Genomic DNA, 10,718 nt, shown 5'->3' on the forward strand with positions numbered 1-10,718 from the left:
GCGGAGGCGCTTCGCTTAACGGCTGCCCGGGCCCAGGCGGGGACGCGCGCAACTCCGGCAGGCTCGTGGCCGGGCGCGCGCCCAACCGAGGGGTCCAGACCCAAAGCGGCGCCCGCGGGCTCAGCCAGAACAGCGGCCAGGGAAGCTGCGCTTCCTCTCTTGCCCCCACCTCCCCCTCCCACCTCCGCCCCCCCCCGCGAGAGGCCCTGCGCCGGCCTCCCCCGCGGGGGTCCCGGGGACAAACGGAGGGCAGCCCTGGCTCCCCTCGCAGGTAGGGCCACCTCCATTCGCAGACTGGAATAACCCCCCCCCCCAGCGTCCCCCTCCTTTTCAAAAAGCGAGAGGGGGGAGGCGCTGCCTGCTCGGTACCCCCCTCCCCACTCCGCCCACGGGCAGGCAGGCAGCCCCCCCCTCCTCCTCCCCCCCGCCCCCGCCCGCCGGGGCTTTTAAAAGGTCCCTTCGGAGAAACTTCAGCGATCAATCAAGCTCTGCTCTCCGGATCCCTCCGCCGGCGCGCAAGAGAGCGGGCGCGCGCGCGCGCGTGGGAGAGCGAGCGAGGGAGGGAGGGAGTGACGGCCGCGGCACGGCGGAGCCCTCCGCCGTAGGAAGATCCCGCGTTCTCCGGCTGGCGAGCGGAGGAGCAGGCGGTATAGAGGCGGCGGCGAGGCGGCGGAGGAGCGGGCTGGGGTACGCGGGCGGCAGCTGCTGGCTCGCGGCGCCCCCCGGATGTGAGAGGCGGCCGGCAGGGGAGCAGGTGGGGGGGGCGCCTTCGGCCTGACCCTGGCGCTCTGCCACTCGCTGGGACTCTACCTGCAGCTCGGCGCCGCTTCGCGAGCCCCGCAGTGGGAGAGAACCAGATCTCCAGCAACGTGAGTCCGGGGCAGGGGGGCGGGGGGGGGCGGCGGGGAGAGCTGTGAAATAAGGGTGGGTCGCCTTCCCCTCCCCTCCCTCCGCCGCCCCCCCCCGATCGTTCGCCTGGCCGGCTGTCATATGCGGGGCCCGGCTCCCCGTTCCCTGGGGGTCCCCCCCCCGCCTCTGGGATTCTTGCCAGGGGCCCACCCAGCCGCGGGGGAGGATTCGCCCCCGCCACCCGCCTGTGTCCCGCTGTCGGCGGCTCCCCGCGGGCGGGTGGGGGCTCCCGGGCGCCGCGGGAGACGGCCTGGCCCGGCGCGCGCCCGGTGCCTCGTCGAGGGGTCGCGCCCCGTCCGCTCAGTTGGGGGGAATCTCCGGTCCGGGCTGTGGCCGCGAAGGATACTCCGTTATGGGTCATATTACGGGGGAGGGGGGGAGGGTTAGAGCGAGGGGGAGGGAAAAGCGCTCCCCCCCCTCACTCGTTTTGTCTTCGGGAGCGGCCGGGGGCTGCTCGACTCCCTCCCAGGCGGAGTTTGGGGACGGGGGTGGGGAGGGGGGAGAACCAGGAACGAGGCTGGTGCTGCTGCTGGGGGGGGGGGCGGCAAGCGACCCTCGCCCCTGAGAGGATCAGCAGCCCAGGCTCCGGTTCCTGCCTGGAGGGGCTGGGTGTCCCCCCCCGCCCCGATTTTTCGGCGGTCCTCTGCAACTCCCTCCCTCCCTCCCCGGGGTTTCTGAACATCTCTTTCCATCTTTGTGTGTGTGTGTGTTAAAAGGGGGGGGTCCTTCCCATTTCCCCGGCCTCCCAGGCAAGCCAAGTACTTGGACGCCCCATTTCTGGACCGGATAGTCTGGCCAGGAGCCCTCCCGCCCACCGCCCGTCTCCCCTGGCTTTCAGACACCTCTCGGGCTGGTGGCGTGGATAGGGCGGCTCCAGAGGTCGGCGGTAGTTGGCTTGGCCAACAAAGAGCCTCTGGGCTGCCCGGAGCTCTTGGCGAGGGTCGGTGGGCACAGCTCCCCGCCGACCCTCTTTAGATGTGCTTCCGAAAACGGGGTCGGACTCCCCCCCCCCAATTCTTCTGTGTGTGAGAATGTGGTCATTTGTGCCTCGCGTTTCTTCCGACACGTCTCTGGGACGGAGCAACGAGAATGGAAAACTGATAGGGAGGCTGGACCGAAGCGGAGTAGCAGGACCGGCGGGCTGGGGGTTTGCGTGCCCCCCTCTTCCCCCCCATCCCTCTTGTCTTTGCCCCCTGGCGTGAGAGCCCCCTGGCGGAAAAGGGAGCTGGGTTAGCAATTGGTGGGTGGCTTGGCCCGCCCATCCCCCCCCCACTCCCGAGGGTCCAGGGGAGTCCAGAAAAGGCTCCGATGCCAGGAGAACGGGCGGGCGAGCGGGCAGAGCGCCCAACCTCAGCCTGGTTAGATTCACCTTCCTCTCCGCCGGTGGCTTGAGGCAATTCGGCGGGGCGGGGGGGGAAATCCACATTCTTGCCCTCTCCTACAGGCCACGGGGGCCCTCCTGGATGCGCCAACTTTTCGGGGGCTCCTCCAGGACCCTCCCAGCCTCCCTTTCTTCAGTCGACCTGGAGACCCCTTTCTTAGGGGCCCTTTAGAGGGGAGGGGCAGTTCAGCATGGGCAGGGCGCACCAATGGGCACCGAAACGTTGCAACGCCTCCATCTCGGGGGGGGGCTCCTGCAGCGGCTACCTCGACCACAAGGGCACGGTTTAATTCCCGAGGCCACGAAGGGTGGGGGTGGGGGGTAACCGGGGTGTTTACCAGAATCTTATTGCTTATGTATTTGCTCGCTCGCTTGATTTATTTATTTCCTTGTTGACATCTGGAAGGAAGGGAAATGCCAATTTGATCAAAGTGGCGTTGGTTGCAGACTGGAAGCGGTGGAGGTTTGGCTGACTGGGTATGCTGGTCCACGGAGGAGGGTGCAAGGAAAAGGGAATTTGGGAGGTGGAGTGGAAGCTGGCTGTGGTTCTAAGTGACGGGTTCCTTGGGCCTGTCATCCATAATCTTAATCCTAACCTCAGCCCTGATGATGTCACCTAGTTTGGTAATGAAAGGTCTTGCTGGTAATGAAAGGTCTGCAAGAAAACCACCAAGCACCAAAGAGCTCATAGTCCCTCCTCCTCCTCCTCCTCCTCCTCCCTCTAGCACTGATGATGTTCCCTAGTTGGGTCATGAAATGTCTGCAAGAAACCAACCAAGCTCAGAGAGCACCAAGGACCCCACAGTTCCCCCCTCCTCCTCTTCCTCCTCCTCCACTCCACAAACCCCCTCAGTTCTCCTCCTCCTCCTCCTCCTCCCCCTCCCCCCTCCTCCTCCCCTCTTCCTCCTCCTCCTCCTCCTCCTCCTATCCTCTCCACAAATCCCCCTCCCTTCTAGCACTGATGATGTTCCCTAGTTGGGTCATGAAACATCTGCAAGAAAACCACCAAGCTCAGAGAGCACCAAGGACCCCACAGTTCCCCTCCTCCTCCTCCTCCTCCTCCTCCTCCTCCTCCTCCACTCCACAAACCCCCTTCCCTTCCACCACTGATGAGGTTATCTCATTAGGTAATGAAAGGTCTGCAAGAAAACCACCAAGCTCAGAGAGCATTAAGGACCCCACAGTTTTTAAGAAGAAACTGGACAACCATTTGTCTGAAATGGTAGAGGGTCTCCTGCTTGACCAGGGGGCTGGACTAGAAGACCGCTAAAGTCCCTTCCAGCTTCTATTCCATTCCAATCCATTTCATATCCTATTCTGTTCTGTTCTATGCATATCAACAATTTACTTAGTTGGCCTTAAGTAAAAGTCTCCGCCAGAGGTTGAACCAACTTGACTTTCTCTGGCCCTGCATGGGCTCAGGAGAGAACAGCCTCTATTCTGGGCAGGGGAAACATTATAGATTGGCTGGATTCACACCGTGCTTATGTTCACACAGCACGTCCTTCCCAAACAAATAAACCCTTTGCTGACCCAGGGAGATGGCCGGGACCTTGTTGCCTGCAGAAAGAAGGAAAACAGGTTGAAACATCCATGTTAGAAGACTAATCACTTGTGTGTACTCGGCTTCAGGGCCCAGCAGGGTCAGGAATGACGCAGTAGAGCAAGGACTCATTGCTCCGGGGCTGAGTTCAAAATATGCCAACAATGAACAAGGCCAAGACAGCAGGCAGGCAAGCCTAGGGAGGGACGAGGGGCCTGAAGGTGGTGGGCAAACAGCCTGAAAAAGAACAGAACAGCTCAGGAGACCCTCCATTCAAAGAGAATAGAGTAGAATAGAATAGAATAGAATAGAATAGAATAGAATAGAATTACAGAATAGAATAGAATAGAACAGATTTAGAATAGAATAGAACAGATATAGAATAGAAAAGAATAACAACAGAATAACAACAGAATAAGAGCAGAACAGAATAACAGAATAGAATAAGAAGAATAGAATAGAATAGAATAGAATAGAATAGAATAGAATAGAATAGAATCTGGAAGGGACCTTGGAGGTCTTCTAGTCCAGCCCCCTGCTCAAGCAGGAGAACCTAAACCATCTCAGACAAGTGAATGTCCCGTCTCTTTTTAAAGATCTCCAAGGATGGGGTGCCCACGATTTCTGGTGTCCAGCTGTTCCACTGGTTAATTGTCCTCACTGTCAGGAAGTTTCTCCTTAATTCCAGGTTGATTCTCTCTTTGATCTTTAATCTATGGGAGGACAGATCCCTCCCAAATCTGGACAGATTGACCGAGGAACATTTAGGAGCACCGGTGGACAAATTCTATCCATTCCTAAATGTCTTTCTGAAGGGGGGGGGGCGAGAATATGTTGGGGACATCTGTCTTTGCAGGGGCCTCGGTTCCTGGAGTCCAGTCTGCTGCAGGCTGGGGCTCTGTTCGGCTGGGGACCTGCAAAGGTTAACTCCCTCGAGTATCAAATGTCGTGTGTGACTGCAAAGCCCCTCGTTTCCCCCCCCCCGCCCCCAGCAATTCTGGAAAGGACGCGGGGACACCCAAAGGGTGCTTGTTTGTGCATAGGACTATTTTGTAGTAGAAGGAAAGCTAGTTTGAACCGGGAGGCTTCTTTCCCAGGCATGCATCCCAAGACAGGCCTGGAAAGGAACTGAGCTTAAGACCCTCTTTTGCCCGGAGGGGCACTTAAAAAGGCAGACAGAAGCAAAATATGAAAAGCAGTTCCAGCCCTCAGCTTGGGGAAAAAAACCCGGAAAAATTGGGAGAAAAACAGGGTGGTTTCCCCCCCATTTTTTCCCCTGTTTGGAAAAAATAGAAAAAAAAACCTGTTTCTCCCCCCCCCCCAATTTTTCCAGTTTTTTTCCCCAGGCCTTCCCATCTCTACCCTCCCCTGACCACCCCCCACCCCACCCCAAAGTCTACAAACTCCGATGGGGGGGATGAACGATTGTAATGAATGCAACTCAGTATGGGTGGTTCAGAAAGTCTGGGCAAATTTCTCAGTTCTGCTAGGATAGTCAGGGGCAAAAGATGCCCCTACTTTGATCCCTACTCTGGAGTAGAACTAGCACAGGTGCTCAGCGAGCAAGAGAACCGAGGAAGGGGCTGCTGCAACTTATGGAGGGGGGGGGAGAGGAGAAGCACATGCTCCGTCTTCTTTCCCCAGGGAGAGCCCCCCCCCCCCATGCACAGTGGAGGTCCCGTGCTGCCCCCTTCTGCATTCACATTCATTCATTGCAAGCCTCTGAGGATGCTGATGCTGCAAGGCATGGCCTGAGGATGGGAAACAGCTGTAGCCCTTAGACTTATAGGCCACTTCACACTGCTTTGCAGCCCCCGCAAAGCGGTTTCCAGAGTCAGCGGTATTTGCCCCCAAGGAGACGCAGGAGCCAGGCAGTTGGCATGACGCACTTCGAGCTGCTTCACAAAATGAACAGGGAAGGATAGCTCTGTCATTTATATATCTGTATCATCTCTATGTAGGTATGTATTTATTAAGAGAATTTACATGGCCATCCACTCACTTTCATAACTCTAGGTGGCTTTCAAAAATAAAATCTATCTATTATCTGGCTGCCTGCCTGCCTGCCTACCTACCTACCTACCTACCTACCTACCTACCTACCTACCTACCTACGTATCTCAGAGGAAGAGAAGGAAGAGGAGGAGGAGGAGGAGGAGGAGGAGAAGCAGAAGTAAAAGGAGAGACTATCTAGATGGCTTAAAAAATAAATTTCTGTCTCTCTATATTACTATATACAGCATATCATCTATATCAATATTATCTACATATCTATATCTATATCATCTATATGTATGTATTTATTTATTAAGAGAATTTACATGGCTATCCACTCTCAGTAACTAGGTAGCTTTCAAAAATAAAATCTATCTATCTATCTATCTATCTATCTATCTATCTATCTATCTATCTATCTATCTATCTATTATCTATCTAGCTATCTCTATATCTATCTCTATCTCTATCTATCTCTCTTCTCTCTGTCTATATCTATCTATCTATCTATCTATTATCTATCTATTATCTATCTGTCTATATCTATCTATCTGTATCTCTATTATCTCTCTCTCTGTCTATCTATCTATCTATCTATCTATCTCTCTGTATCTCTCTATTATCTATCTCTGTCTATCTCTGTCTATCTATATCTATCTATCTATCTATCTATCTATCTATCTATCTATTATCTATCTGTCTTTCTGTATCTCTCTCTCTCTATTCTATCTCTGTCTATCTCTCTATATCTATCTATCATCTATCTATCTATCTATCTATCTATCTATCTATCTATCTGTATCTCTCTATTATCTCTCTCTATCTATCTATCTATCTCTCTGTCTCTCTATTATCTATCTATCTCTCTGTCTATCTCTGTCTATCTCTATCTATCACTCTGTCTATCTCCCTGTCTCTGTCTCTCTCTCTCTCCCTCTTTCTCTATCTTATCTATCTATCACTATGTATCTCGGAGGAGGAGGAGGAGGGGAAGGAGAGGAAGAAGGGAAGAGGAAGAAGAGGAGGAGGAGGAGAAGCAGAAATAGGACAGACTCTAGATGGCTTAAAAATAAATCTCTGTCTCTGTATATTACTACATACAGCATATCATCTATATCAATATCATCTATATATCTACATCTATATAATTATATCAACACCATCTACATATCTTCTTATATCTATCCATCCTGCAGAATATCTATATGCCTATATCATCTGCATAATATCTATCCATTTGAAAATAATTGAGAATAAGGAAAGGCACCCCATTGCAAATGAAACAATAGGATCGGTCTACACAGTAATTTATTTAGCACGTTCCCTGCTAAGGTGAAATGCTCCAGGCTTCGGGATGTATTTCACTGTAGAGAAAGTGAATGAGCAAGGAAGTTTCCAACACAAAGAAAAGTGAAATTTTAATGGGAATTTAAATAGAAAAAAAAATTCTTTCTTCTCTCAGCGTGAGATAGCTCCTATTTCTGGTGTCAATCATCTAGTCAACAAATCAGCTGTTCCTTCCCCCCCCCAATGAAAAATCCTGCACACTTGACTTAAAAAGAGCCAGTTGAACCGTTATGTAAAACAGCTTTGCGTCCTTTATTAGCGGGCTGCTGCAAAGAATATCAGATGTTGCATCTCTGAGCTGCAGAGCGCAATATTGGTGGATAAAATGAGACTCTTTTCCTCTTTTTTTCGGAGGTCCTCGGGGCTTCCAGGTGACTGGATCTGGGTGCGAATCTTGTCAAAACCAGCCCCACGTTTTCCAGTAGATGGTTTTCCTGTGTGAAGCGCAACACCCAGAGATGTGTTAAGTTTTCCTTTTCAGTTTTTACAAAACCACAGTTGGTGCCTTGGGAGAAATCAAACCGTTTGCCCTCAGATGATGACTTTTGTACTCTGCAGGTTTTGTCGCATAGGTTCTATTGTGATACACACACACACACACACACACACACATACACACACATACACACACACACACACACACAGAGAGAGAGAGAGAGAGAGACAGAGAGAGAGAGAGAGAGAGAGAGAGAGAGAGAGAGAGAGAGAGAGAGAGAGAGAGAGAGAGATAATCCTAAGTGTGTCCTTTAGCCCCCAAATGGCAGCCTGCCTGCCCATGATTGGGAGGAGGTCCAGCTGACATTCCTGAGCATCGGAGGGTCTTTCTCCTCTGCCTTTCCACAGAATTGGAGCCAGACTCAGCCCTGCTGCCCCCTCACCCCCTGGGGCTCCAGCGGGCCCTGGAGTGTGCGTGGCACCCAGGTAGGGACACCCAGCCCTTGGCTCACTCTTTTCCCCTGTGCGCAGCAAGCCCCCCCCCCCCTGGCCTGGCTGTTTAGGGCCAAGGAGCAATTCCCACTGCAGGGTTCAGGCCTAGCCCCCTCCTCCTCCTCCCCCTCCTCCATAACCCTTCTCCTCCTCCTTCTCCACCTTCTCCTCCTTCTAAATAATGCTTCCTCTCCTCCTCCTCCTTCTCCTCATATATAACCCTTCCTCTTCTTCTCCTTCTCCTCCTCCTCATATATAATCCTTCCCCCCCCTCCTCCTCCTCCTCCTCTTCCTCCTCCTCCTCCTTCTACATAACCCTTCTTCTCCTTCTCCTCCTCCTCCTTCTCCTCCTCGTCCTCCTTATATATATCCCTTCCTCTCCTCCTCCTCCTCCTTCTTTATAATTCTCCTTCTCCTTCTCCTCCTCCTTCTCCATAACCCTTCCTCTCCTCCTCCTCCTCCTTCTTCTCCTTTTCCTCCTCCTCCTTATATATCCTTCCTCTCCTCCTTCTCCTTCTTCTCCTCCTTATATATCCCTCTCCTCCTCCTCCTCCTCCTCCTCCTTCTCATAACCCTTCTTCTCCTTCTCCTCCTTATATATAACCCTTCCTCTCCTCCTTCCTCCTTCTTCATAATTCTTCCTCTTCTCCTTCTCCTCTTCCTTCTACATAACCCTTCCTCTTCTCCTCCTTCTCCTCCTCCACCTTCTTCTCCTTCTCCTTCTACATAAAACGTCTTCTCCTTCTTCTCTTTCCCCTCCCCCTGCCCCCCTTCATCTTTTTTCACCGAGTGAAGACCTTCAACCACCCTTTCTCGCGTTGCAGGTTTCTTGTAAATGCCAGCCTGGGCCCCAATCTGCCTGGTTGCTCCACAGCAAGGGTCTTCCTATTCCAAGCAGACTCTGATGAGAGAACCTGGGCAAAGGGCTTCCCAAGATGGGGGCTGCTTGATCCGTCTCTTCCAGGGGAGCCTCTGGGCCAGGAAGGCCCGTGCAGCAAAATGTCTGTTGGGTTTTTCATTTTTCATGGATGCTCCTCCTGTTAATCACACGTCTAATCAACGAAATGCACCAGGTCCGTCAAGCCTAGAGAAGAAAAGGACTAAGGGTGGCATAGTTGGAGTCTTCCAATATCTGAGGGGCTGCCCCAGAGAAGAGGGGGTCCACTTATTCTCCAAAGCCCCTGAAGCCAGGACAAGAGGCAACGGATGGAAACTCACCAAGGAGAGAAGGAGAAATGAAGGAACGAAGGAGACCTTTTCTGACAGCGAGAACAATTAATCAGTGGAACCTTTTGCCTCCAGATGTTGTGGCTGCTCCATCACTGGGGGCTCTCAAGAACAGCCTGGACAGCCATTTGTCTGGGATGATACAGAGCAGTGGTTCTCCACCTGTGGGTCGGGAACCCATTTGGGGTCGAACGACCATTTCACGGGGGTCGCCAAACAACGCAGTCCGCCATTTTTTTCCCCTTTTCCTCAGCTGTGCTCCTCCCTTTTATTCTATTGGCTTTTGAAAGCGAATAGAAGAGACTCTCTTGAATAGAGTCTAATTCTATTGGCTTTCCAAAGCCAATAGGAATTGTCCAGGCTGTCTCTGCCCTGCTGAGCCCACCAAAAGTCCCAGTCTGCAAACGGTGCTGCACCAGTTGAGTCGTCCTCAACTTACGACCGGTTGAGTAGTCCTCAACTTACGACCGGTTGGGGGTCGCGGCATTAAAAAGGTTGAGAACCACTGATATAGAGAGAGTGTCCTGCTCAAACAGGGGGTTGGACTAGAAGACCTCCAGGGTCCTCCCAACCCTATTACTATGTCTCCTGAAAGATCCTCTTTTATTTCAGTCCACATCTCAGATTTTAAAAAAAAAAAAAGATGAAGACCACTGCTGGTAGAAGCAGGAAAGGATGAGGCCTTTGCCATTGATCTTGATGTCCTTCCTCATGCTCACGTCGTCAGCTGCAGATTTCCAGGGTGCCCTACTAATCCCATCCTGAACGTTTGAAGACATAAACCCAACGCGGCTTTTCCTGGTTGAGGTAGAACAGGGGTCTTCAAACTTGGCCCTTTTATGACTTGTGGACTTCAACTCCCAGAATTCCTCAGCCAGCATGGGGGAACTACGGCCCCTTCATGACTCATGGACTCCAACTCCCAGAATGCCTGAGCCAGCATGGGGGAACTATGGCCCCTTCATGACTCGTGGACTTCAACTCCCAGAATTCCTGAGCCAGCATACGGGAACTATGGCCCCCTCATGACTGGGGGACTTCAACTCCCAGAATTCCTGAGTCAGCATGGGGGAACTATGGCCCCCTCATGACTCATGGACTTCAACTCCCAGAATTCCTCAGCCAGCATGGGGGAACCATGGCCCCTTTATGATTGGTGGACTTCAACTCCCAGAATTCCTGAGCCAGCATGGGGGAACCATGGCCCCTTTATGATTGGTGGACTTCAACTCCCAGAATTCCTGAGCCAGCATGGGGGAACTATGGCCCTCTCATGACTCATGGACTTCAACTCCCAGAATTCCTGAGCCAGCATGGGGGAACTATGGCCCCCTCAGGACTCGTGGACTTCAACTCCCAGAATTCCTGAGCCAAGATGGGGGAACTATG

At 52.8% G+C, this 10,718-nt stretch overlaps 1 protein-coding gene across 2 annotated transcripts in view; it reads left to right on the plus strand.

Annotated features, from left to right (window-relative positions):
- The first annotated feature begins 749 nt into the window (after window positions 1-749).
- Window positions 750-10,718, plus strand: part of VSTM2L (V-set and transmembrane domain containing 2 like) — a 71,768-nt gene continuing 61,799 nt past the window's right edge. The window contains exon 1 of one of the 2 annotated variants that reach the window (XM_039368213.1): window positions 750-869. The gene's annotated coding sequence lies outside the window, so the exon portion shown is untranslated. Of the gene's footprint in view, window positions 871-10,718 lie in introns of both variants that reach the window. The other variant, XM_039368212.1, reaches the window with a different exon arrangement.

This window comes from Crotalus tigris, unplaced genomic scaffold (genome assembly GCF_016545835.1).
Source record: "Crotalus tigris isolate CLP2741 ecotype Arizona unplaced genomic scaffold, ASM1654583v1 scf7180000020719.984301794:720406, whole genome shotgun sequence".
In the NCBI taxonomy this organism is placed as follows: Eukaryota; Metazoa; Chordata; class Lepidosauria; order Squamata; family Viperidae; genus Crotalus; species Crotalus tigris.